Genomic DNA, 6,000 nt, shown 5'->3' with positions numbered 1-6,000 from the left:
CGGACATATCATCTTGTGGAGTTTGACAATTTTAAGCATTTTTCCTTTTTGATTCAAGAGAAAATAATATTAGAGCTTAAGATGTGCCTACAACTAGCAACACTTCAAGGAGGTCTTTACTCATGGGTTGTAATGTAGGCTAGGTTTGGGTTATGAAATGAAAGATATAAAAGGCTCAAAATTCCCTATGATGTTTCCCCCAAGCATGCATTACTCAAAAATCAAGTATTAGAGATGTTTTCCCATCTCTTCTTTGTCATCTTCTCATTAGTCTTCATTGGTCACTTGTATCGACATTTGTTTTTATGCTCATTCCTCTTGAATCATACCTCTAGACTTTCATCTTGTAAAATTCTTCCCTTTTTAGGTTGCATCCTCAAGTTTCCAACTTGGTAGGATTTTCCAAAAATTTTTTTCTTTTCTTTTTTTTCTTTTCTTTGGCCCTAACTTTTGCCTAGACTGCCCTTTTGGGTTTTTAGTCTAACAGGCTCTTTTTTTTTTTTTTTTTTTTTTATCTTTCTTCTCTTGATTCAGTGAACTTTTTTTGGGGATCTTTTGCCTACATTGTTTTCCTCAGCTTAAAGATTTTTGGTCATTTTGATGCACTCTCTAGACTTCTTTCTTGCCTCAATGCACTTGCACCTTTCTGTGCTTAATGAATCTTTTTCCCTTTTTTTTTTTTTTGATGAAATTTTTTTGGATGAACCTTCTACTCTTCTTGGCATGATGATTTTTATATTCTTCGAACTTGATGCACATTTTTTTTCTCTCACATTGATGGAATTTCATTTCTCTTTCCTTGATTGAGTGAAAGCTCATTTTTCTTTGATGATATTTTATCTTTAGCTTAATGAATTTTCTACTTGTCTTTCATGTCCTCTAGGAGAGTTTTATCAATTAGCTTCAAAGCTCAAGGTCTCCTCGACATGAGATTTAAGCATGCATACTTTGAATTTTCTCACCCTAGGTTTAGATTTTAGTGGGTTCATGTGAAAAAGAGGCTAAGTGTTTAAAGGCTCAAATAGGCTAGCAATGGTTAATGATCATTCTAGGTATTAAGGTATAATCTTGTTTTACCAAAGACGGCCTCCTATCCCTAGCAATGCTTGCTTGTAGGTACAGTGACTTAAGCTTTTTTAATAAATTCCTCTTAAAAGAAAAAGTATGAATGCTCTATTGGAGACACAAATGTTTTCAGAAATTTGGAATGAATGCATGAGCCTTTTGAATTTTCTGATTGATAGATTTTCTTTGATTGCCTTGTAAGACCATTTCTTCTTTTATTCAAAGTGATTTTGCAAAAGTGTTTACACGGATCAAATGAAATCAATCCTTTCTTAGTACAAGTTGATTGTTCAAGCCTTTACACATCTTAATTTAGAAAAAGTTTTGTCCAAGGGATCCTCATGTACCATTTTGAAAAGAAGACTTTAAAGAATCTTGAAATCTTTAAAGGAAAAAAATGGGTCTTTTTGAAAAAATCACTATGAAGTCCAATGCCCCTAGTTCAAATAATTTCTTTTTTTAAATGACTTAAGGGCTCAATGCCCCTAGTCCAAAGACTTTTTTCATTTGAAAATTTTTCTCAATTTTTTTTTTTTTTTTGTTGGGAAAGATTTTGGAAATCTTGAAATTTTTGTATTTTTTTGTATTTTTTTTTTTTTTTGTTTTTTTCTCAATATATATACATGAACAAAGCTCATTAAATGCAACATGAAATTTTTGAATTCAAAGAAACATAGAAACATGGAATAAACAAACAAACTTTAAGCTTTAACCATGATGTTGTGAACCAAATGTGGAGTGAGGCAAAGTTGGGCCACTTGCTTCTTCTTGGCTCATTTAGGATGCTTGAGGCTTGGTGTGCTTGAACCTTGATTATGATGAAGTGGCTTGGGCTTGCACTTGGAAGACTTGAAATTTGATTATGATCTTTTGGTATTTGCTTGAAATGACTTGGGCTTGCACTTGAAAGGCATGCATCTTGTGAGTTTTTGGCCTTTGATGTTGATCATGTCTATACACCTTTGATAGGCTCGTGTGTTGGGCTTAGACTCATTCTAGAAACAATTTTGGGCTTCCATACCAAGTAGAGTTCAATCATAGGCTTTTCAACTTGAGTTCATTCACATCATACAAGGTTCAAATAATCATAATGGGCTCAAGCGTTGGACTTGAGTCATCATGGTTCAAACAATGGCCAAACAAATGCATAATGAAATGCAATTTACATGGACCAACCTAAAGGTAGGTTCTATGAGTCATTACATCATGGGTAGAAGGTAGGTTAAAGGTCTTCACAAGCTAGGATGTCGTACCTCCCAACTTGTAACGCTAGGAGCGTCGCGTTGGTCCGAACGGTACAGTTTGTCCTTATGAACCATGATGGCATAACCATGATGATCCTTGTCGCAGTGGGTGGTAGGTTCACCGCTGGGTATGTGAGTCTTAGGAAGACCACAATCCACGGCTAATACTACCGGGCTTCTGGGCTAACACACAAATAAAATAAATTTTATTCAAGCAAATGATGCATGACATGCAATATAATGATATATTATACATATTATATACAAAAAGCAATAAACAAACAATGACATGGTTGACCACTATAACCTAATTGAAGCTTAGCCCTCAATATCCCCAGCGGATTCGCCACTGTGAGAGACCGCGCCCCCGGCCCGTTTTAATGAATGTTAGGCCAAACCCACGTGAATGGGTGGAGTTGTGTTATTACCTCTCAAAGTGGAGGTTCAACTAGTTATATTTTCCCTTCTAGATTAAGGGTTTTACAATGAAGTCGCCACTTATTTAATTGTTGGAATAAATAAGAAAACCAAAATTAAAAAATTCCCCATTTTATTAATTTGAAATTGAATTTACATTGATCATAGGAAAATTACATGGCTTTGGTCCTAAATACAATCTAAGATAAAGTACATGGCTTTGCATCCTAATTACAATCTAAAAATCGAAAATTACATGGATAAGCATTTGATTTACGAACCTTTGATCTAAGCTCGGAGGCTATGTTACAAGGTCAGAAGGTGTTAGACACCCACCTTGCCTGGTAAAACCCGTCTTCTAGACTATAGTGGCCAACATTCATATCATATCATCCAATATGTCAATCAATTTGCATGTTGAATTTAGGCGAAAAACATATTTTCGTCCTTACATTTTCACGTGATTTCTACTTTGGTCCCTATCTTTTATTTTTACCGCTTTTAGTCCCTAAAATCAAAAAAACGATCTCGTTTTTGTCCCTACCGTTAGTGCCCTAACGGCAAAGTTCTAGGTGGTAGACGGACACCCTATTGGCTGACGTGGCGCTGATGTGGCACTGATGTGGCGATTAAAATATTATTAAAAAATATTACGTCAGCATTTTAATTTTTTTTAAAATGCCACATCAGAAAATTAAAAAAAAATTAAATTTAAAGAAAAACCTTAAATCTAATTAATTTAAAATTTTAATTAAAATTTTATTTTCTTAATATTCATGATCTTCAACTTCCCTCTTCGTGTTCTTCACAGACTAAACCCAACAACCAAGAACCATATCAGAAGATCACAAACAAAAACAAGAAGAAAAAATTAAATTAAATACTAAGAAGAAATATGTTCTTCCCAAATCCAAGAAGCAACCAAACCAATCTTTAGCAAACCCCAAATCCAAATCCAGCAACCAAACCCAATCTCCATCAAATCCAGAAAAACAAAAAATAAATCCAAGAAACAAACCCATAAACACAGTAACTAACCCAATCTCTAGCAAACCCATAAACCCAGAAATTTTCTTGGGAAACAAACACACAAAAAACCCATAAAATAAAAAACGGGTTGCAAGACTTGTCGGAGGAAGAGGAGATAGTTGGGGGGAACCCATCTATTCACTGATGTTAAGATTTCGGGCTCAGATTTTACCGAAACGAACATATCGGGTTCTGATTTTATTACTTGGGACCGGAAATTGAAAGACTAAGTAGGTACTGGAGCGAGAGAAGGGAATGGAACCCAGCCAACATTGACGGCGTCACGGAGAACGCCGTAGAGCATCATGTCCTCCGAATCATCTTCTTCGAGTGGCAACTCGCCCAGTTTTCGATGAGACAAGGATACAAGCTACCGAAACTGGAGCTCCAACCAAAAATTGGACCGTTTCCTGAAGAACCCACTTCAGTCTCGCCTAGTAGATGCTGGCAAATCGATTCAAGAAGAGCAAAATCAGACTCTGTAGAGCTCTGTCCATACATTTTTGGATCCGATATTTTTGAATTCTGAATCAGAAATTGCAAAAGTTCAAGGTTTTGGAGTGTTCAAAGAAACTAAGAGAGATAGAGAGAGTTTGGAAGATTTCAGGTTTGTGTTGAAGAAATGAATATTTCAGGCTCCGAAAACGTCAGATCTGACATTGCGAAAAAAACGTAGGTTGGTTTGTGATCTGAATTCCTTAGTAGTAGAAGTGGGTTTGATGTAGATCTGGGAAATTATAAGCCATGTGTTTCTGTTTCTGTTTCTGCTTTTTTGTTTTATAAAATCGGTTTGGTTGCTTCTTGGATTTGGGAAGAACATCAAGAAAATTTCTTCTTAGTATTTAATTTAATTCTTTCTTCCTATTTTTGTTTGTGATCTTCTGATATGGTTCTTGGTTGCTGGGTTTAGTCTGTGAAGAACACGAAGAGGAAGTTGAAGTTCATGAATATTAAGAAAATAAAATTTTAATTAAATTTTTTTTGAAAAAGCATTTTAATTAAAATTTTAAATTAATTAGATTTAAGGTTTTTCTTTAAATTTAATTTTTTTAAATTTTCTGACGTGGCATTTAAAAAAAAATTAAAATGCTGACGTGGCATATGAAAATGTCAAATAATATTTTTTAATAATATTTCAATCACCACATCAGTGCCACATCAGCGCCACGTCAGCCAATAGGATGTTCCGTCTGCCACTTAGGATTTTGCCGTTAGGGCACTGACGGTAGGGAAAAAAATGAGATCGCATTTTTGATTTTAGGGACTAAAAGCGGTAAAAATAAAAGATAGGGACCAAAGTGAGAATCACGTGAAAATGTGAGGACGAAAATGTGTTTTTCGCCTTGAATTTAATGTGTGTGCATGTGATAAACCCTAATTCCATTTACTAAGCATTGCATTTGGATTGAAAAATAAATTCTAGTGAATGTGTGTGATTAGTGATATCCTAGATTTAAGGATTTGAAAGAATTATGAAACAAACATGTTTTTCATATTTTTGATGTGAATTTAAGATTAAAACTAGTGTTATGCATTAATATGTGATGAACAACTAAGAACATGTGAAGAACATATTAGAACAACAAAGAACATTCAAACATATTCAAAGGAATTTAAATGATCATTATCATGCTTTAATCTTAAATTCTCATCATAGCAACACAAGAAATAAGTTACAGGAAGGGATTATACCTTTATGCAAGATCCATATGGTGAAAGAAGAGACTCTTGGTAGAGATCTTAAGGGTGAAGGAAAAGAAGAGTTAGGAAAGGAAGAGTGAGTCTCACTCAATACCTTTGAGTCTCAGGAAGACCAAGATATGATAAGACTACTAAACTTCACTAGAACTTAAGAGAGGGAAGAGATGGGAATTTTTGTCTGCTTTGGAATGAAGGAGGGGGAGGGTTTATATAGTAGTGGTGGAGGGAATATGAATGGAAGACCATTTAATGAGGGTTGACAAGGATCATGAACCTAGACTTTATTTGAGCCTAGGGAAAAATCTAGTACATTAAATAGAGAGATTGATAGGAGTGGGAAGCAAGCCAAAGTTTGGTTTTCTCGTAGCTACTGTAACAGCCTGTAGAGCCATCTTCGGAAAATCATATCTGACTCAATTCTGATTGGAATTTTCTTGTTCTTGTACTCAATTGAAGCCCCGGATGTCTAGTTTCTGGAAAAATTAACCTCATTCACAGATTCAAAATATTCTGAGAGATATCGATGAAATAGTGATCAGAGGTC

Source organism: Quercus suber, unplaced genomic scaffold (genome assembly GCF_002906115.3).
Source record: "Quercus suber isolate HL8 unplaced genomic scaffold, Cork oak 2.0 scaffold_294, whole genome shotgun sequence".
Classification (NCBI taxonomy): Eukaryota; Viridiplantae; Streptophyta; class Magnoliopsida; order Fagales; family Fagaceae; genus Quercus; species Quercus suber.
This window is presented reverse-complemented; position numbering follows the sequence as displayed.